General features: G+C 44.7%; 1 protein-coding gene across 1 annotated transcript in view; it reads left to right on the plus strand.

The window, feature by feature from the left end:
* CNTNAP2 (contactin associated protein 2) overlaps positions 1–23,254 on the plus strand; it is a 1,639,050-nt gene that overhangs the window by 1,534,850 nt on the left and 80,946 nt on the right. The window lies entirely within an intron of this gene.

The raw sequence follows: 23,254 nt of genomic DNA on the forward strand, positions 1-23,254 counted from the left end.
TCATTTCTCTGCAGCTTCTTGAGAAAGGGTACCTAGGAGTTACATTTTCTGAAACATCACAAGTCAAAGAGTATCTTTATTCTCCCTCACATTTAATTGAAGCTAGACTGAATAAGGAATCCCTAATTAGAAATTACTTCCATTCCGAATTTTAAAGGAATTTTTGAGTTGTCAACAATGTTGCTCTCAAGAAGTTCAGTGCCATTCTAATTCTTGATTCTTTATTTGAATACGGTGTTTTTCTAAATGCTTTTTCGTTCCCATATTCTGAAACCCCAAGAATGTTGTTTGGTTTGTCTCTATTTTTCACCATTCTTACAGGTGAACAATGGGCCTTTCAACCTGGAAAGCCATTCTCTTCCGCTTTAGGACATTTCCTTGAATTGATTTTGGGGGGACAATTTCTTCTCCCTCATTTTCTTGTTTGTTTGTTTTTTTTATATAATTTTTGGCTGTGCTGGGTCTTTGTTGATGTGCGGGTTTTTCTCCAGTTGCAGCAAGCAGGAGCTACTCTTCGTTGCAATGCACAGACTCCTAGTTGCGGTGGCTTCTCTTGTTGTCTAAGCAACAAGAGCTGTAGAACTAGAGATTTAGCTCTAGAGCACGGGCTTTAGAACACCTGGGCTTCAGCAGTTGTGGCTCACAGGCTCTCGAGCAAGGACTCAGTAGTTGTGGCACACGGGTTTAGTTGCTCCCTAGCATGTGGAATCTTCCCCGACTGGGTGTCAAACCCGTGTCCCCTGCATTGGCAGGCGCAGTCCTATCCACTGCGCCACCAGGGAAGTCCTTCTCCTTCATTTTCTATTCTTTCTTGCTCGAATTTATATTCAGATGTCAGACCCCATGGACTAATCCTCTAATTTTCTTATCTTTTCTGTCATTTGTTCAGTTTCTTTATTGCTTGCCTTAAATCTTGGGAGGTGCCTTGAAATTTACATTTCAGAGCTGCTCACTGAGTTTTTCATTTCTTTTATTACATCCTCAATTTCTAAGAGCTCTATTTTTCCTTCTCTGAATGTTCCTTTTTTATGTCATCTGTTCTTGTTTCCAGAAAACTGTGTATTATCCCTCGGAAGATATTAACAACACTCTTCTAAATGTCCTTTCTCTCGGCTCAGGCTCTGTCCTTCAAAGAGCTCTTGTTTGTTTGTGTATTCATATGTATTTATCTTTGGCCTTCTCATGTGTTTAAGACACTTCCTCAAATGTCTAGTGATCTTTAACAGGCACTCGTATTTACAAGTGAGGCACTTAAAATATGACTGGGAGTTCTGTGCACACAGATGGGACCTGAGACCTCTGGGTTTTACTGTATGAAGGAGCCCCTGATGTCAGCATCTCCGAGGTTGGTTTTTTTGTTTTTTTTCCTTGATTTAATCAAAAGCTCCAAAGTAGACTTCTCCATTCTTGCCTGGCATGCAGATCCCTGGCTGCCGTGTTCTCACAGCTGAGGAGGGAGAGATCTGTGGGGTTTCAGCCAGTGTGTGAACTTGGATTTGCTTCCCTTGCTCCCCTCCCCTGTGCCTGGAGTCCCCCAATTCAGAACCACTCTGCTAAATCCTCTCCAATGAATAAATCTCGTCTTCTGCCTGAGGAAAGAAAAGGCAGTTTCCGTATTTAGGGATCTAGAGATATAACTGTCCTTAACAAACTTCCAGCGAATCCTGTTTCTCTAGCTTCGCATCCACACCCACAGTCAGTGGTAACTCTTGCCTTCGATTACATTAACCATGAAAATTGGGTTGCTTCTGGGCTCTCTCCACCTAAGTTTCAATTTCCATGTCCTTGGGTATGCTGCCATTCAAAAGGCTTCAGTTGTTTTTCAGCTTCCAAAATGTTGTCTTGGGACAACATTTGCCCTCCTTTTCGTGGGATTCATGGAAAGCAATGGCATGCATATATGTTCAATCCACTCTCATAACAGGAAGCCGCCAGCACTTCTGTTTTAGAGGAAGTTTGAAGTATGCATACAAAAGGTGCATTTTGAAATACTGTATTCCGATGTGTTAAAGCTGGAGTCATGGCATTATTTCTAATTTGCTTTTCAAATGGGATGAATTGGTTAATTTAAAAGATGTACAAAGAATTTTTTTCAAATAGTGAGGTTTTGCTGTTAAAACTAATTGTGTTTTAAAACTATGTGATTTTTCTTCCTCTTCCAACAGTGAATTTTCTTCTTGCTTTAAGAAGGATCCTCAGGAGAAAATATAAAGTTGTATACCAGTTGTATATGGATTATTTATCATAGGATTATATGTAACTATATGCAAGTAATTTTATAATTATAAAATTAGAATGTGTTTATTGCAGAAAACTTGGGAAAAGCAAAAAGTATAAGCTAAGTTTTTGAGATAAGCTTAAAAAGCAACAGTATTCTCAGCAATCACAGAAAGCTTGACCATTTTTGTGTGGTGTCCATTATGTTATACACACGTGGTTAAGAGCTAATGTACTGATGCATCAGGATCATTTTTAAATTCACAATTTTTAAATGGGTCCAGTTTTTAATGTTGATGTATTCCTAGATTTTCTAAGAAACTTCTGTTATATAAAGGGAAACACTGCAGTAATGGACTTGTGTGTTTGTTCTTTAAGCATATTTGTTGAAGAATCATGGGGTCTATTATATATAGTTCAGATTCAACCTCACGCACAACTGTCAGACATAATTCACTTTACAGTCACTCATGCCTCCGCAGCACTGCTTCTTTGCCTTCAGGCTTTCCACTGGGAAAACACTTTATTGTACCTGAAGCCTTCAGTTGAGATAAAAATGCTGCTAATTGCTCTGGCAGTAGAAAGAATAGTAAAAGGAATAAACAATTAGAAAACTCGTGGATTGAATCTTTTTTGATATTTAAGTCTTTCCATTATTTTTCTAGCCTGATGAGATTGCCTTCATAAAGCACCACTCACGGAATATTTCATTTTCGTGAATGTGCTTAGGTTTTATAAGTCCTACTTTGCCTACCACCAAACCAAATTCAGTACAGACTTTTACATATGAAAACCTAAAATTATGCCAAGACTATTCCTTCAACAACATACCATTTCTAAAAGCAATGTGTAGGCCAAAATATATATTCGTATTTATTACTTGCACTTTTGTTGAACAAACAGCTACTGAGATCCCAATGCTTTCTTCATATATAGTACCTGTTATTCTCTCTGGAGCATCCTTCTTAGTGCATGAAGAAAATCCATCACTGGGGGAGGAAGAAAAAGCAGGGAGAAAAAATAGATGACAAGAATGTGGCAGGAACCCAGTCCTGAGAACTAAGGTCTTAGGAATAAGGGAGTGGATAAAGATCCACACAGAACAATGTCCTGCCATTGGCCTGCAGGAAGACTGCATCTGCTGCAGGGGGAGCAGGAGTCAGGTCAGTCCCTACTGCCCAAGGTCATGGCCAGGTTCAGACTCTCAGATGGAATTAAACACTTGGGTGGTGTTTAAAGATGACGTAATGATTTCAGAGATAGAGAAACAAACAGGTACAGGTACCCACACAGCTGCGAACTCACACTTACCTTGGGCACAGTTAGAGTCCCTTGAGCAGCCAGGAAATCAAACCAGTCCATCCTAAAGGAAATCAACCCTGAAAATTCACTGGAAGGACTGATGCTGACTCTGAAGCTCCAATACCTTGGCCACCTGATGCGAAGAACTGACTCATTAGAAAAGACCTTGATGCTGAGAAAGATTGAGGGCAGGAGGAGAAGTGGGTGACAGAGGATGAGATGGTTGGATGGCATCATCAGCTAGATGGACGTGAATCTGAGCAAGCACTGGGAGACAGGGGAGGACAGAGAAGCCTGGAGCACTGCAGTCCATGGGGTTGCAAAGAGTCAGACATGACTTAACAACTGAATAACCACGACAATAGAAATCATTATCTGGTTTCCATTATCCAACACAAATTAGAAGAATGATCTGGGTGGAATATCAGAGGCAGGTACACTGACTACTAACTGGGTTTTCCCCGATGGTTCAGTGGTCAAGAATCTGCCGGCAATGCAGGAGTCGCAGGAGTCGCAGGTTTGATCTCTGGGTCAGGACGATTCCCCCAGAGAAGGACATGGAAACCTACTCCAGTATTCTTGCCTGGAGAATCCCATGGACAGAGGAGCCTGGCGGGCTACAGTCCTTGGGGTCACAAAGAGTCGGACACGACTAAAGCAACTTAGCACACATACACACTGACTACAGTAAGAGGAGACAGCTAGATGCTTATCAGTAAGAGAGTAAACAGTACAATAGGAAAGGTCAGAAATCCTTGGAGTCTCACTTTGCAAAGCAGCAAAAAGCCTAAAGAGCTCCAGAGGCACCAGTATATACATTCAGTTCAGTTCAGTTCAGTCACTCAGTCGTGTCCAACTCTTTGCGACCCCATGAATCGCAGCACGCCAGGCCTCCCTGTCCATCACCAACTCCCAGAGATCACTCAGACTCATGTCCATTGAGTCAGTGATGCCATCCAGCCATCTCATCCTCTGTCGTCCCCTTCTCCTCCTGCCCCAAATCCCTCCCAGCATCAGAGTCTTTTCCAATGAGTCAACTCTTTGCATGAGGTGGCCAAAGTACTGGAGTTTCAGCTTTAGCATCATTCCTTCCAAAGAAATCCCAGGGCTGATCTCCTTCACAATGGACTGGTTGGATCTCCTTGCAGTCCAAGGGACTCTCAAGACTCTTCTCCAACACCACACTTCAAAAGCATCAATTCTTTGGCGCTCAGCCTTCTTCACAGTCCAACTCTCACATCCATACATGACCACAGGAAAAACCATAGCCTTGACTAGACGGACCTTTGTTGGCAAAGTAATGTCTCTGCTTTTGAATATGCTATCTAGGTTGGACATAACTTTTCTTCCAAGGAGTAAGCGTCTTTTAATTTCACGGCTGCAGTCACCATCTGCAGTGATTTTGGAGCTCCAAGAAAATAAAGTCTGACACTGTTTCCACTGTTTCCCCAACTATTTCCCATGAAGTGATGGGACCGGATCGGGTAGCTCCTCAGTATATTACATGACTAAGGGTCAATAAGAGAGAGTTGTTATTCACTTAAATGCAGCAGATAAGTTAGGAAACATGCGAAGTTGCCTTTCCCACACCTGAAATAAATTTGGTGCTTGATAGTTTCATTTCCTTTATAAGGGAGAAACCTTTTATTTGGAATGGTTCTTCCTCATTTCGCAGCCTTGTGTTTTTTTTGAATCCATGAAGGATTACTAAAGGACTTCATAGATCCCAAATGAAGTTGCAGAATGATAGATGCCTTCTCCCCGCACAAAAACAGAGGGGCAGCAGTTTAAATTCATGGAACCACTCTTCTGATGATGGGTACATGTAAGTGAAACAATCAACGTTGCCAAGATAAACTGCAGTTTGCTTGGTGTCAAAGAGAAGGGGACGACAGAGGATGAGATGGTTGGATAGCATCACCAACTCAATGAACATGAGTTTGAGCAAACTCCAGGAGATAGTGAAGGACAGAGGATCCTGACATGCTGCAGTCCATGGGGCCGCAAAGTGCTGGACACAACAGGGAATGAACAAAAGGCAATGCTAGAGCCCGCCTGGGTTTTATACCAACCCTCATTTTTTCTCTCTCTCTCTCTTTTTTTTTTTAATTTAATTTAATTTTTTAACTTTACAATATTGTATTGGTTTTGCCATATATCAGAATGAATCTGCCACAGGTATACACGTGTTCCCCATAAAGCACAAGTTTGCATGCACAGTAAGGGAAGTCTTGGGTACCCTGATCAGATCAGATCAGATCAGTCACTCAGTCGTGTCCGACTCTTTGCGACCCCATGAATCACAGCATGCCAGGCCTCCCTGTCCATCACCAACTCCCAGAGATCACTCAGACTCACATCCATTAAGTCAGTGATGCCATCCAGCCATCTCATCCTCTGTCGTCCCCTTCTCCTCCTGCCCCAAATCCCTCCCAGCATCAGAGTCTTTTCCAATGAGTCAACTCTTCGCATGAGGTGGCCAAAGTACTGGAGTTGCAGCTTTAGCATCATTCACTCCAAAGAAATCCCAGGACTGATCTCCTTCAGAATGGACTGGTTGGATCTCCTTGCAGTCCAAGGGACTCTCAAGAGTCTTCTCCAACACCACAGTTCAAAGGCATCAATTCTTTGGCGCTCAGCCTTCTTCACAGTCCAACTCTCACATCCATACATGACCACAGGAAAAACCATAGCCTTGACTAGACGAACCTTTGTTGACAAAGTAATGTCTCTGCTTTTGAATATGCTATCTAGCTTGGTCATAACTTTCCTTCCAAGGAGTAAGCGTCTTTTAATTTCATGGCTGCAGTGACCATGTGTAGAAAAATTAAGTCTGACGCTGTTTCCACTGTTTCCCCATCTATTTCCCATGAAGTAATGGGACCGGATGCCATGATCTTCATTTTCTGAATGTTGAGCTTTAAGCCAACTTTTTCACTCTCCACTTTCACTTTCATCAAGAGGCTTTTTAGTTCCTCTTCACTTTCTGCCATAAGGGTGGTATCATCTGCATATCTGAGGTTATTGATATTTCTCCCAGCAATCTTGATTCCAGTTTGTGTTTCTTCCAGTCCAGTGTTTCTCATGATGTACTCTGCATAGAAGTTAAATAAGCAGGGTGACAATATACAGCCTTGACGTACTCCTTTTCCTATTTGGAACCAGTCTGTTGTTCCATGTCCAGTTCTAACTGTTGCTTCCTGACCTGCATACAAATTTCTCCTGAACTCGTGTCTAAATTCATCCTCATTCATCCTCTCCAGTGTCTGCCAGACCCTTGGGCTTTTGGGATTCTTTTCTCAGGACAGCTTTGAACTGGTCACTCCTCTGAGTACCTAGACCCAGGAGAGTGTCCTGCAGACCAATCACCTTGAAGGAAGACACCTGAGCTAGTTGTTCATCCCGAATTCTTCGAACTGCCAGGAAGGTCTTGTCCCCGCTGAGATGACATCACCTGCTAAGCTTCCCCTTCCCCCTCCTCATTCTCATTTCATTAGCAATGTTCGTGTTCACACCCTTCAATGTGAATATGAGGGGTGTTAATGAATACAACCCATCCGCATAGCTCCTGTGATGTTTTTTCATAATAAGTCCAGTGAAAGAGAGTAAACAGGCATCTGGGAAAGCAAAGAGCAAGCATGGGATGTGACTCAGGCTGTTGAGTGAATCTGAAAGGGCCACGGACCTTCTAAACTGGTTTGCATGTCCATCCCTAGGTCTCTGGACACGTGTGAGCCTGCGTAGTCCCACAGCCCAAAAGCCTTCCCATTAGGCTCTTTTTTAAACCAAGCAGCTGGTGTAGTGCATGAATTGTAGGAACACGGTTAACCTTGGCAAATGGGCTTCATGGTCCGAATGGCTAATTACAGATTTCCTTCCATTAGGAATTACAGCCTCATCAAGATTCTACAGCCCGCTCCTGAGTTTGAATCTCCATACAACAAGGGGGATTTATTACGAGAGAGGAGAGGGAAAGGAGAGCATCTTTCTCTTTCTCGGGAGCAGGACAGTCAGGAAAGAACACATTGAAAGAATAAAACCCCTGTCAACTCAGTTTACCAACTCTGGCCTGCGTTTTCCGAGTTTTCGGTAATCAAAACATTAGGAAAGAAACTGTAACCTGTTTTCCTGAAGGATTTATTTTAATAACTTCCTAATAACATGCTGGTTTTGATTGCATTATAGGCTATTCCTGAAGAATTTATTATCTAAAATACCATTTGTCAGTGGAGGCTCTCTGTCGATGGGTGGAAAGACTGATAAATTGGCTATTAACATAGATAAGAAGAAAACATATCGATTGAGTTGATTTTGCATTTAGTAATCCTCTAGACAGAAACAATGCATGCAAGATACACTCTGTAGTGAAGACCTGCTCTTCCCTGTATATCCTGTTAAGACTCTTGCATGTTTTATTCTGGCAAAAGTAGATCATGACGGTGATGAAAAGATCATTGTGGTGATCATATGCCTTTACCATAAAAGTGAATTAGAGGGAAATTTTTGTAACTCTCAGTGCAGAAATAATTATGATACAAAAACCCTATGTCTTTTCGATATCTCCGACGTTCATTTCATTTGTCATCTTAAAAGCCCTGTCAGTGGCATTCGTTCTGCCCTGTAGAACTGTGCTAGTGATTGCATGTATAAATGAACTCACTCTCACTTAGAGAGGGCGACCCACAGTGCCTTCACCCTCCAGCTGGGGGAGAGACCCCAGCCTTCTGATCAGAGGTGTTGATGACCGTGCCCTCCCAGGGGCTGCTGTGCAATTTCCCCGAGTCATGTCAGCCAGTGCAGAGAGTTTCAGGGATCACACTGAGGTCTTGAAGAGTGGATAAAGCTTATTCTCATTCTCACCAGAAATTTTGTCCGTTTTCTTCTTTTCCTCAACACTGGCATGTGGGAAGCAGCAAGTAGTGATGGTTCCACGATGGAGATCTGAGACCTAATAAATAATTATTAAGGCGCCTGCTATACAGCACGTCTGTGCTAGACCCTGAAATGACGACAAAGATAAATCAGACAAGGGGACTGTCATTAAAACCCTTACAGTCTAGACTAAGATGTGTGCAAAAATTAATTTAATACCTGGTAGAATGTAAGAAGTATTTGATTTAACAACTTCTTGGAGTTTATCTAAGATATACTTGCTGATGTAGGCTGTTTGCCAATGACTGTGAGGCCAGTGAACAGGCAGGTTACCTGATATACAAGCTTTCAGAGCAGAAAGGTTTCTTCTAATAATGGGAGGAGCTGCCAGACAAGGTACCGCTCAAACCAAGTCACTGCCGCGGGAGACCAGGGGCCATGCAGCTGGCAGGTGTGGCTACAGGCGATGCGTGTAACATGGAGCAACTGGGGGGCTGAGATCACGAAGGCTGCAAGCTCAGGGTGAGGAGCTTTGGACTTCTGTTGGGCAAGCCATGAGAGTTGTTGCAAATTTTTCTTTTTAAGAAGAAAGAAGATTATTCTTTCTTATAATAAGAAATGTTCTTATTATAAGTCTTCAAGATTTATAATAAAGGTACAACAATCCAGATGGTGTGGTACTGACAAGATTAGAAACAAAATAACAGGATAGTTAAGCATACAGAATAGATTCCGGCAATAGACCCACATATGCATGAAAACTGAGTTTTTTAACTGAAGCATAGTTGGTTTACAATATTTCGTGTGTACAGCAAAGTGCATGAGTTATATGAGTGTGTGTGTGTATATATACACACATATACTCATATATACATGTCTGTGTATGCATCCATTCTTTTTCTGATTCTTTTCCATATAGGTTATTACAAGATATTGAGTATCGTTCCCTGTGCTGTACAGTAGGTCCTTGTTACTTATCTATTTTATATACAGTCATGTGTATCTGTGGATCCTAAATTCCAAATTTATCCCTCCCCACCTTTTTCCCTATGGTAATTATGTTTCTTTTCTAGTCTGTTAGTCTATTTCTGTTTTGTAAGTAAGTTCCTTTGTATCCTGTTTTTAGATTCCGCCTGTAAGTGATGTCATGATACTCGTCTTTCTCTGACTTACGTTCACTTAGCACGTGAACAGTCCATCCACGGCCCAGCCAGGTTGCTGCAAATGGCTTTCTTTCGTGCTATTAATGGCTGAGTAATATTTCGTTGTATATATGTAGCACATCTTCTGTATCCATTCGTCTACTGATGGACACTTGGGTTGCTTCCATGTCTTGGCTATTGCAAATTGCCCTGTAATGAACATTGGGATGCACATATCTTTCTGAATTAGAGTTCTGCAGTTTTTTTCAAGTGATGAAATGCCACCAGGAGGGCAGGAATTCCAAAGTATTTAAGGTCTCTAATTCAGAATCCAGAAAAATAAACCTACCAAAACAGCAAGGAAGGGGTTCGGCTCTGATCCAACTCTCCATGGTTACACCTCCAGTGAGATTGGAAGCTGGGCTCCGGGTGGCAGAGGAGGATGGACAGAGTAGTTTTCCTAAAGTCAAATGAGGAGGTTTTTGAACAGAGCACATTATCATGGTCAGATTATCCAACAAGATCATTAACAAGTCATGGTGATTATCAGGCAAAACTATCTCAATATTTTCTTGACATGCTGAGAATAAATTTCCCTAGTTTTTTTTTTTTTTTTTTCTATTTTATTTACATATGTATATATGTATTTATTTTGGCTGTGCTGGGTCTTCATAGCTGTGTGTGGGCTTTCTGTCGTTGCAGCAAGCGGGGCTACTCTCTCGTTGGGATACACCCACTTCTCACTGTGGTGGCTTCCCTTGTTGCAGAGCACAGGCTCTTGGGCGTGAGGGCTCAATAGTTGGGGCACACAGGCTTAGTTGCTCCGTGGCAAGTAGAATCTTCCTGGACCAGGGATAGAACCCGTGTCTCCGGCATTGGCAGATGGATTCTTAAGCACTGGACCACCGGGGAAGTTCAAATTTCCCTAGTTTTTAAATGCAGTATCTCATTCTGGAAAAATTACTCTGGGGAAAAAGGGGCATGAGGAAAAAGAGAAAAGAAAAATTATGCGATCATTTCTAAACCACAATGAAATTCTAGCTGAAGATTTCAAGCACTGTAAATCCTTGAAATCTAGAAGGAGATGGACCATCAAAGACAGAAACCTTAAGCCTGTTACCAGTTCTTGTACATTTCTACTCCCTTTTGCCACACACTTGTACCTTTGCAGGGGAACTTAAAAAAATAAATAAATAATAAGTGCAACAAAAAATATTCCTGTTAGAGAATGGCAGCCATAATTTACCAAACTTTTGTATAAAATAGAAACATGCTTTTAGATGTATACCTTTATATGCTTAGATGTAACGTCTCTAGGATAACTGTTTTTTAAATAAATTTTAACTCTAAAACCAGATGCCAAAGAAATGGACCTCTCTCAAAATTGTACTTGAGCAGATCCCTTGTAGTTTTTTCTGAACTTGAGGAGCTGATGTTTTGCTCTGATACAATGCAAACACACACTGTACTAGAGTGTTGCCAACATTCCTGTGAGGCCTCTGCAATCTGTTACTCACTAGTTTATTCAGCCTTCTCTCTCCTTTCCTACCCCTGAGCCCTCCATCCAAGCTGTTCTCCTAGCTGTTGCCTAAACAAGCTTTTGTTTTTTGTTTTTGTTATTGTTGTTTTTTCCTTTTTCCTCACCTCCAACTTTTGTTCAGAGAACACACACACACATACACACACCCATCTTTCTATTTTCCCAAAAAAGTCTAGTCACCCTTCAAAGCCCAGGATGAAACTTGCCTCCCTCCTGAAAATGTGTGAAAGTCACTCAGTTGTGTCTGACTCTTGCAACCCCATGGACTATACAGTCCATGGAATTCTCCAGGCCAGAATACTGGAGTGGGTAGCCTTTCCATTCTCTGGGGGATCTTCCCAACCCAGGGATTGAACCCAGGTTTCCTGCACTGCAGGAGGATTCTTTACCAGCTGAGCCATGAGGGAAGTCCAAGAACTCTTGCAACCCCATGGACTATACAGTCCATGGAATTCTCCAGGCCAGAATACTGGAGTGGGTAGCCTATCCCTTCTCCAGTGGATCTTCCCAACCCAGGAATCGAACCAGGGTCTCCTGCATTGCAGGTGGATTCTTTACCAACTTATCTTCCCCCAAATATGCCAAACCATTTTAATCTCTCCCATCTCTGAGTCTTCTACATCAAATTGCCAGTGGCATTCATTTGACTAATGATAGTAATGACATTGTTATAACAATCACCACCAGGCTGTGCTAATCCAAACAGCCATGTAATGACAGATACTTTATCCCCATTTTACAAGTCAAAAACTGAGATTCAGAAGGTTAAATAACTAGTCTGAGGTCACATAACTACCAAATGATGGACACAGGCATGGTTCATACCTGGCACCCACTGACTTGAGGATTCAAGGTCTTTCTGTGCCACTTGGCTCCCCAATCATGGATTTCCTTGCGTTGTTGCTTAACAAATCGATTTTGTGCATGATTCCAGGAGGCGGTTTTTCTTTTGCAAGTGGCTGCCTTGTCACCACACTGTAGCTACTTTCCACCTGGCTGAACCCACACGAAGTGCCCAGTTAACACTGGGGGAATGAACTTGCATTCCTGTTTCTTGGGTTCTTATCTCGAGCTGCTCTGCCTTATCCATAGATTGATCATCCCCATTCCACCTAACGCTTTATGAGGGATTGCCTCTTCCTTGATTGTGTGTGAATTGTTTTCTATCCACTTTACTAAATCAAGATAGTCACCATCTGTGTATGTTATATAAACATGAAGTCTTAAAAAACACTAACTATTACAGGCCAGAAATTAGAGGAGAGTAAAATCAATCATTGGTATTGTAAAGAGGAAGAAGTTTGGAATAGCCATTCCCCTCTCTGTTGTCCGTGGGGTCAGTCTTTCCAGCCTCTTGTTTTTAAAGGCTGGGGGAAGACCTAGATGTCTCTGAAGTCCCATTAATCTTCCAAATGAAGATCCAGCATCATATTGTCAAATTTAGGCAACCACTTCCCTGGTGGCTCAGCCTGCCTGCAATTTGGGAGACCCAGGTTTGATCCCTGGCTCAGGAAGATTCTCTGGAGAAGGAAATGGCAACCCACTCCAGTACTGGAAAATTCCATGAGTGGAGGAGCCTGGTAGGCTACAGTCCATGGGGTCGCAGAGAGTCGGACACGACTGAGCGATTTCACTTTCACTTTCCCATGAAGCAGCATATGAGCAATGCGTCCCAGTGTTCCCTGGGAGGCCGTTACTGCAGCACCACTTTCTCATGGCCTTAGGTACCCAGAGGTTTTAAAACTGCACCTCCTACCACATGCCTGTCTCTCCCTCCCCTCTGATTTGTTTCTGCATTCTTTTTCTCAGCTAGCACCCTATCTAATTCACTGAGTGGCCTGCGGTCCTTCTCCTCCCATGAGAATGTAAATTCCGTGAGAGCAGGGATTTTGGTCTTGCTGTTTTGTTCTGTGTCACATACCCAGCATCCAGACACTGGGACACAGAGGGGGTGCTTAAGAACACTTGTTGAATGAATGAAGTGAATTGTATGCAGACCATTTAAGGGTGCTGAGAAGCTGTGTTAGAAAAAATTCAGTAGTCCTTTGTTTCAGTACCAGATGTGGGGGGTAGGGTCCCCACCAAAGCAATTCTCAGTGACTTCAGCTCAGTGTCCTCACATTTAACTCCATTCTCACACTGTCTACCTAGAGACAGGTGACATTTCACAGGTTACCAGCTCAGTCCACAAGACTCCTCCACCCGCTCCAAAGGCTAATTGCCAAGTCGAGGTTGTCACCTATGCTCTTGACCAGTTGACTAAAAACCAGAGGTTCTCATGACCGCTTCCTCAGGCTCAATTCACTTGCTAGAGCAACTCACAGTAGTCAGGAAAAGAGCTCACTTATATTTGTTATTATTGTTGTTCAGTTGTTAAGTTGTGTCCAATTCTTGGTCTTTTCCAATGAGTCAGTTCTTCGCATCCGGTGGCCAAAGTATTGGAGCTTCAGCATCCATCCTTCCAGTGAATATTCAGGGTTTATTTCCTTTAGGATTGACTGGTTTGATCTCCTTGCTGTCCAAGAGACTCTCAAGAGTCTTCTCCAGCACCACAATTTGAAAGCATCAATTTTTTGGTGCTCAGCCGTCTTTATGGTCCAACTTTCACATCCATGCATTACTACTGGAAAAACCATAGCTTTGACTATTTGGACGTTTGTTGGCAAAGTGATGACAAAATGTTATGTTTACCAGATTATCATTGAAAGATAATAATAAAGTATATAAAGTGTGTATATATATAAACCTCCAGATGTAGGAGATGGATGGTCTGAAGGAAAGGATGTGGCATTTCCACATCCTCTAAAGGCTCACCAACCTCTCAGCCCCTCACATGGTACCAAACCAGCTTCAAAATGTGGGCATGGTCCATCTAATTCCATCCCCAGCCCCCTCCCCTCTCTAGAATGGGAGGAGGGGTGAAAATTCCATACTTCTAATCATGACTTGGTCTTTCCGGTGACCAGTCCCCATCTAGGAGCCCAGCCAGAGTCACCCCGTTAGCACCAAAGACACAGCTGTCACCCAGAAAATTCCAGGGGACTGGGAACTATGCATCTGTAATTCAGGATCGAAGACCAAATGCTAGGACATAAAAGGCTCCCTGTGCGCTCATCACTTAGGAGATTACCTGGGTTTTAGGAGCTCTGTGTCAGAATTCAGCAGCACAGTCCAATACTGCCTAAGAAGTCATAATCCATTCTAATCAGGCAGAGAAGAAAGTTAGAAGTTTGTATCATTTACTCCTCGGTAATGTTGAAACCACTGAAAGTGTCTGCGTCAAAGGGACCCATTGCCTCATTTTTGCAGAATCAGCTTTTACTATACAGAGCAAACACCACTTGCCCAGCCACTGGTAAGCTTGGCCCAGAGTAGTCATTCTTGTGAAATAAATGGGCACTTTGTGTGATGTCCAGAGCCTCAGAAAGTAGCAGTACAGAACTTCCTTCCATACAGTTTTGAAGTTTTGTTGGTTTTGTTTTTTTTTTTTAACACCTTCACAGCAGCTTCAGTGTCTGTTTTAAAAAATTTCCTAAGAAAACTTGCCCTGATGGCTCAGATGGTAAAGAATCTGCCTGCAATGTGGGAGACCTGAGTTCGATCCCTGGGTCAGGAAGGTCCCCTGGAGAAGGGAATGGCTACCCACTCTGGTATTCTTGCCTGGAGAATCCCATGGACAGAGGAGCCTGGTGGGCTACAGTCCATGGGGTCGCAAAGAGTCAGAGACTACTGAGCAACTAACACTTTTAAGAAAACATTGCCCTATTAATGTTATAAGAGTAGGTGATAAAGACCTCTCATTGACCTTCAGAAGCAGAACAGGACAGATTTAACCTGAGGTTCCAGAATACAGCTAGCTTTTCACCTCATTTGTTTCTCTAACGTAAGGACTTAGGTCACAGCCAACAAAGACCATCTGGCGCTGTCTCTCCTTCCAGAGAATGTCTGGGATGGACTTTCCAGAGAAGCGGGTACATGAGAAACCCTCCCAAGTTCAAGCCACTCCCATTTCCAGCAGAAACTCATCAGTGTCTAATCTAGAATGCCGCCTAGGAGATGCCCACATGCTCCAACTGCTTATTTACCCTTTGTATCCACATCTCTACCCATAACCCCAGACCAAGAGATTTATTTTCATTTGTCTGTAGCCTTGACCCCAAGCCAACAGATTTTAAGATAGCAACATATACAATGTAACTCTTAAAATCAGCAATTTGGGGTAACTTTAGGATTAGTAAAGCCTTCAGGATTAGGTGGCTCAGATGGTAAAGAATCTGCCTGCAGTGCAGGAAACCTGGGTTCGATTCCTGGGTTGGAAAGATCCCCTGGAAAAGGGAATGGCTACCCACTCTAGTATTCTTGCCTGGAGAATTCCACGGACAGATGATCTTGGTGGGCCACAGTCTTTATGGGGTCTCAAAGAGTCAGACACAACTGAGTGACTAACACTTTCACTCCTCACTTCAGGATTAGTAAATCTGCTCTCACATGGCAAAAGCTGGTAGGCACCTTCCCCACAGCTAGCTCCTCTTTCTCCTCCCTCACAGAACCCCAATTCCTGGAAGGCCTTCACCCTCTTCCACACATTCCTCCCTCCTGGAATTCCACAGCCAGGAACTCCAGGAATGCTATGTCCATTCCTGGCCCTAGGATGTGCCAAATGGAAGGGGAAGGAGAGTTTTATGGGTGGATCCTCCCAAGAAGTCACACCCATCGGTAGACTTCTCTTCACCTGAGGATGCACTGAGTGTAGCTGGCCCCAGTGACCCACCTTTCACCTTTGGCCTTCCCAGTTCCTGATTGCATTGGTCCATCCTAAGCACTCTGGGCACTCACTGCACACTGCTGCCACTGGGAGAGCTTCTAGAACCCGACAGATGCCCACGTGTGCCCAGAGAGAGCTCATTTCAGTGGGACCTATGCATCCACGTTTCTAAAGTTCTCCAGGTGACTGTAACGTGTTAACCCCAGTAGTCTGACTCAGTCTCCAAGATGCTGTGGGAGAACCTGGAGCTCAGGATCATCCTTTGGAAACCTTTTCATCATCTGGTGTGAGGCTGAATGGACGGTCTAGCCTCTCAGCGAGAATCTCTCAGATGGGTTCTCATCTTTTAGTTACATATGGTCTTCATGATCTGTCCTCTTGAGCAGGGGAAAAAAAAACATATTTCTTCATATATAATTCCCTTTACACCCTTCAGGGCTCTCTTCATAACATCTGCCCTGACATCCTGCTCCCCTGCTCCCATGACTCTTGACCAAACCAGCAGACAGTCCTAATCTAAGTCTCTTCTTGGAAAGACTGAGATGGGAAACAACTTTCCAGGGAAAGAAAGAAACTGGGCACAAAGGGATGAGGAACCCCTTGGAGCACTGGCAGAGGCAGGTCGCCTGCACAGGCAGGGCGGCACCCTTGGGTCCTGCCACCTGCCCACCCTCGGCCAAGCCAGGTGTGCGGTGTGCTCACACCAGCTTGCTGATCGTCACAGCGCCCGGCGCAGCGGGGTGAGGACTGTGTCCCTCCTCGACGTTGTTGTAGCCCAGCCATCGGTGGATTACAGGAGCGAGTGGAGCAGCAACACTTGGAAGAATGAGACCTCTGAGAAGGGCGCTGCTGTAGCCCGGGGGTGCTGCTGAGAGGGTAGCAGGCAGGAAGGCCAGGCAGGGTCTCCAAACGGACGAAACAGGCTGCAAGTGTCAGACATTTTTTCTCTCTCTTAAGTGGTAGGAGGAAACAAACTAGTGATATATATTTTTTGCCCTTCTCTATACAAATTTAAAAAGAGGTTTCTCTTAAAATACTGTGTTGCCATAATGACACCTGGTTCCACCTGAACTTAACTATTCTCAAACCTTGAGCTAACCAATGCATTTTTCTTATGGAAATGTTTGTCTTAAGCTATGTTAATGTGCTATGCATTTACCCCAGACTCTGTCTTCAAGTCGGTTCACCTAAAGGCTCAGAAGTGACTTGACAAACCAGTATGTTATACTCATACATCGTTCTCTTAATCTATGTTGATGAAGCTATGTATTTGTATGGGAATCTGCCTTTCTTCAAGATTCATGTCAGTCGTTTTATGGCCCTGGATGACTCACCTGGTGCCAAGATTATCTCAAAATGCATCTTGTGGGTGAGGGGCCTGGTGCCATTCTCTGAGTTTTGAGACATTTCCTTCCTTTAATTAGCAGACTGCTAGTAGCTATATAACATCCTACTAAAGACTAGCAGGGGGTATTCTTTCTGCCCTCTTCTGATGTCTATGTCAGAAGCTTTCTCTGTCTCCTTTATACTTTAATAAAACTTTATTACACAAAAGCTCTGAGTGATCAAGCCTCGTCTCTGGCTCCAGATTGAATTCTTCTCCTCTGGAGGCCAAGAATCCCAGTGTCTTTTCATGGTTAAGCAACAACCTTTCACTCCCCTGGGTGGGCCCATGGGCAGCACGGGCTGGCCTGTAGGTGATGGGCCTGGCGGACGCCCTGTGTCACGCTCTGCTCTCTATCTTGTTGTAAGTGGAGATCCAACATGATCTACTACTTGCTTACTGAATTCCAGGGAGAATCACGTCAACATTTCTAAATTCAGCTTAAATGCTTGAAGACCTCTCCCTGAGTCCTGCCTCCAACTAGCCTGCTCCAGTTCAAGCATCCTCACCAGACTTTTTCCTATTATCACCATGTAATGAGAGAATGATACTATCAAATGATGTTTCACACACCTTGTTTAGGGCTATAAATCGCCTGATTATTCCACTGTCCATTGGCCAGTCAAATCACACCCCATGGAGGTAGTGAGGAACAATGTTCAAATTCCAGAAGCCCAAGTCACAGGCTTTGTCACTTTCCCAAATCCTGGAGTGTGTCTCCTGGAACTCGTATTGCAATAGATGCTCATTGCATTTTCTTCTGTTTTGCACATTGCACCTAACTTGGGTAGCTATTTATTACTTCTCAGCGTCCATGGGTGTCCACTGAATGGAAACTCGAGAGTTACAGCAGAACTAGAGCATCTGATCACTGGGTCACAAGGCCACTGCTTGACCACCTCCCAGCTCCCATTCTCATGGAAACCTGCTCATTTCAACTCTGGGTCCACCTACATGGATATTCCAGATTTTAAGGATAAAGTACTTCTCAAGATGTTTTGATGCTCATCTGTTTGAGGAATCTTGTTTCTATTTGATAGGAGGAGTTTGGGGTCTTAGAAACTAGTGAAGGAATGGCATATCCCCTTAACTCCAACTTCCACTATCATCTTATTCGAGATACTACAAAAAACTTTCAGAAAAAAAAAGCATTGTGGAAATGAACAAAGATCATTCCAGTGAGAACAAGCAAAGGCTATTTATTTAGAGACTGCTTTAGAAAGTAAGTACGAGATCACTTTTGGCAGAGTTTCAAAGGTAGGCTAAAGAGTGGGAAAACTTCATGGAGTAAAAAGGGGGAGGCTTCAGGTGTGCCTGGGTCAGAGACTGTGGTCTAAGGAGGCTGGGATCAGGCTAGCAAGAAGCCAGACATCTTGGTGGTTCATCAAGGAACATTCTTGACTTTCTCTGGTTGGTCCTCAGTTGGAAAAGGAGATAAAAAAATTAGGGAAGCTGGCAGTTATGAAGTTGGCTGATTGCTACAGAAGTGGTGGTTTGACTTCTCAACTGGCTGCTGGCCGTGGGTCCATGCTTTATTGTCATATATGACAGCATGTATTGTCAGTTGTAAATGCAGTCTCTCTGAGCTCCATCGGCCTGGGGGTCGTGGAATCACAGGGAGCATTTTCTCAGGACCTGGGTGGTGGAAACAGCAGAGGTCACTGGTGATCTGTCACATCCACCTTCCAAACAGGGCTGAGCTAGAGAGGTTCCCCCAGGCACCGCAGGGCACCTGGCCCAGGGACTGAGTATTAGAAAGACCCAAACTGTCCAAGGGGATCAGACTTGGCCCGCTTCCCCACCCCTGTGTCCTCCTGCTACTGGAAGGGGAGGGAGCATCCATCCTGAGGCTGTATCTCCACCATCCGCAGATGGTCTTGAACCTGAGCACAGCAGAGGACACCCACCAGGCTCCCTGGGACTCAGGATTCTAATGGTGTTGCTGGAAACTGCTGAAAGATTTCCAGGGTCACTGTTAAGTTCTTTGCTAGTCATTTAAAAAAATCAGCTCTATTTTTATTTATTTATTTATTTTTAATGGAAGGATAATTGCTCTCCAATATTGTGTTGGTTTCTGCCATGCATCAACATGAATCAGCCATAGGTATACATATGTCCCCTCCCTTTTGCACTTCCTTGCCACCTCCTTCCCCACGCCACCCCACCCCTCTAGTTTGTTGCAGAGCCCCAGCTTGAGTTCCCTGAGTCATACAGCAGATTCCCACTGGTTTTCTATTTTATATATGGCAGTGTTTATGTTTCCATGCTACTCTCTCCATTTGTCCCCCGCCTCCTTCTGCCTAAGCTCCATTTTTATATAGCCTAGATTGGAAGAGAGGAAGAGAGGTTTGAGAGGCATCAGGGGCTTGAGAAAATGCCCAGAAGGGGGTCAGGACTGTCAGGAAGTCCCGAGTGGCTGAAGCACGTTCGTCCTTTATTCGTGTGACTAATGGATACTGAGACCCTCCTATAGCCCAGGCTCTGTGGCGAGCACTGGACAGTCTCTACCGTGGGGATGAAGACGATGACCCGGAAGCTTATGGGGAGTGAACACGCTGGCAGTGGTGCTGTACGATTAGCAACAGGGGGAGCGGTGGGGGGTGCCTGGAGAGGATTTGCAGGGAAAGGTCGTGAGGCAGGGCTCCTGGTGATTAGAGGGTGACCAGTCACCGCCCCCCAGGCGTCACCCCCTGGACTACGGGAGTCGGAACTGCCAGCAGTCCCAGTGAGGGCGGTGCTCACACCTCCTCTCCCATGGCTGAGCCCTAAATGCACTGTCTCCTCTTACAGGAACAGTCTTCATCCAATTTTGTGCCTGACTAACTCTGACTCATCTTCCAAGTGACTAGACATCATTTCATCCAGAAAGCCTTCCCTGATGCCTTAAAGCTGGGGGAGGCCCCTCCCCAGAGCTCCTTCCCAGCGCAAGCCCCCCTCCCCCTGCCTGGTAGCACCCTGTTAACTGCAGTCACCCCCACACTCTGTTCACACCATGAGGGGCCCTCGGCCAGTATGGACAAAAAAGTGGACACGTGGAATGGCCTGCTTGCTTACCTGAAACCCCTGTAGATACAAATTCCCCAACAACCAACACTGCCTGGCACGTGACTGCGTTCAGTAACCATGGGGAGGGCAGGAGGGAGGAAACGGAACCGACCGCCCACCTTCTATGCATCCTTTGACCCAGCTGGCCCCTGGTGGTTCAGATGGTAAAGAATCTGCCTGCAATGTGGGAGACCCAGGTTCAATCCCTGGGTCGGACAAATCCCCTGGAGAAGGGAGTGGCAACCCACTCCAGTATTCTTGCCTGGAGAATTCTGTGGACAGAGGGTCCTGGTGAGCGGCAATCCATGGGGTTGCAAAGAGTCGACACGACTGAGTGACTCACCCTTTCAGGTGCTTTGCCCTCTCTGCACCCTCCACGTCCATTCTGGCCCAGGAAAGGTCTGATAGTGGGTCTTGTGCATGCGTGCTAAACTGACCTTTAATGCAAAAGACTTTGAAGTAACGCGCCATGATTTGTTTCTTCAAACTCAGTAGTCGAAGTCCTGCAAGCACATGTTTGAGTGTGAATAGTCACGAACTCCTCGTGGGGAGGATGGGCTGTGTGGTGACTCTGGCTTCATGGTTCTGTGACACAGAGTGTAAAGGAGCTGAGATTTGCCATTAGGCATTTTTAGCCTTTTATTTACGATTGTGAAATGAAGGGTGGTGTCCCTTTCTGACATTCATCTGAGTAGAGGAAACTGCGGAGGTGGGAAGCCGTCTCTCCCAGGCAAGGAGGGTGCTGCAAAAATTCATGGGCTGGTCCTGAGGCACGCTCCCCACCCCCGCCAGTGTAAAAGGGAGGGGCTGCAGGGCTGGACCACGGCAGGGCCTGGCACACACTGTCTTCAGTGGCTGGAGACCCGGGCTGGGGACACCTCAGTGGGGCCCTTCCTTCCTCCCAGACCCCTCCCTTCCCTGCCAAGCCCGAGCACGAGTTTAGCTCTCTTCCGCTCCCATCTTCTCTTTCTGCAAGGATGGAGTCCTGGATGCAAGGACCCCAGGACATTCTGACTGTGCCTTCGCCCCACGCCCCACCCCGCGCCACTCCACCTGTCCAGAGTTTCCTGTACCTGAGCCCCTTATAGAAAAGGAAGGCTCTGCTCAAGTGAAAAACACCCAGCTTCAAGCTACAACGTGGGGCAGCATGTAGGATTGGAAAGAGGAAAGATGAGGGAAGTTGCTCTAGTAATTGTGTCGAATCCAGGATCTTTATATTTTTACATATATGTATAAAAGGATTGCATTTTACCTGGTAAGATCATGACAGACTGAGCAGGGGGAGAAAAAAAAGTCCCATAAACATTTAGTTCAACTGAGTAAAAATCATAGTTACTATCATTGTTTTTAAATTGCACAGCTACGGCACAGCATTAAACACATCTATATTTCAACCACGTAAGTTTTATTTGCTTGACACAAAATTCCAGTTGTATGTTCCACCTTCATATTGTGTTCTTCGGATCATATGACATGATATGATGCTTTGTTCACAATTAGCAAGAGTGTGGATTGTGAGCAGGGAATGCAGAGGAGAGAAAAGGATTATTTGTTCAGCCAGTGCAGAGTCCACTGGCTGTTCTGGAAAAATCCATAAGGCTCAGTGTATTTTATAAACATCTTGATCTAGAGCAAGGAGAGTCTGAATTTCTGTAGTGTTCATGCTTTATGGTAACACGTTGTAAATTGGACTTAGCTAGTAGCAAAATACAGTGACGTGTTCTGATTACTAAAACAGACTAATTCTCCCTGCTAAATAAGAAAAATGTCACAAATTACTATAATCAGACATTGAAATAGGCTCCAGGGAAAGAGAGGGGAGCAACGTTACTCATGTCACTTAAAATTAAACCAAGCCACCAATTTATCTGCCTCTCTGGCTGTTTGTCCTTTTCTGAAGGATGCTACAGGAATCAATATTAGAAACAGGTGGGGGAGGAGAGACATAAAGCAGTTTGTCGGCATAATTGTTTCACTATAAATCTGCAGAAAAAGAAAAGGGGTTCAAATCAAGTACAACATTGAATCCCAGACCCTCCTAAGAGTACCTTTGTAAAATGGTGTGCTTGTCATTACAGAGTTTGACAGACTCGTGAAGCAAAATTGTAATGGAATCGTAGATGTCGTTGAGGAAGCTGTGTGTATTTATAGGAATCAGATAAACCTGAGTGGAAATTCCTGCTCTGCTACTCATCGGCGTTTTGTTCCTGGGGGTCCTCATCTAGAAAATGAGGAATAATGACAGACCGCCCGCCTCATTGGGCGGCTGAGAAGATTAAACAGAATGAAGCACGTGATGCTTTTAGCTCGCAGAACAGCATCTAGTAACACTGAGTAAGCTCCGTGGGGCTCCGGCCGCCTTGTTCACGCTGGACCCCAGGGCTGATCCCAGCGCGGGGCTCATGACAGATGCCCCTCCTCCCCCAGACACAGGGTAAATGGATTAGGTAGCGAATGGTAGCTGACCTGATATTACTGTTTTACACCATTCAGTGTTGAAATGGCTGTGCCGTATTCCATTACGTGGATGTAACTTCTTTAACGTTCTGTCTCCCTGCTTCTCTGGGTATTCTGTGTTTTGTATAACTGCCTCTGTGGTGAGCATCTCTCGCCATGCAGCTTTGTCTGGAGGAGCAGGGCTTCCTAGCATGACAGGATAACACCTGAATCTGAAAAACACATCCTGAGCAACTTAAAAGCTATGATACCATTCTGTAGAATCAAGGAAAGTCACGGTGCTGGAGCTGGAGGGGACCTTGGGTCCCAGGTCCTCACAGGAGCCACACGAGGCTGAGTAGAAGTGGCCACTGACACCAGGTCTCGGACGGGAACCCAGGTCCTGGCTCCTGGGCCAGAGCACCTTTGCTCTAAACCAGTATTTGTGTATGCACACTTGCGTGCATACACGCAGATGCTACTGAACGTGCACCCAGGCAGCCTGACCCTTACCCCAGATCACAAAAGGTTAGAGTTCAGGCCACCCAACC

This window comes from Bos indicus, chromosome 4 (genome assembly GCF_029378745.1).
Source record: "Bos indicus isolate NIAB-ARS_2022 breed Sahiwal x Tharparkar chromosome 4, NIAB-ARS_B.indTharparkar_mat_pri_1.0, whole genome shotgun sequence".
NCBI lineage: Eukaryota > Metazoa > Chordata > Mammalia > Artiodactyla > Bovidae > Bos > Bos indicus.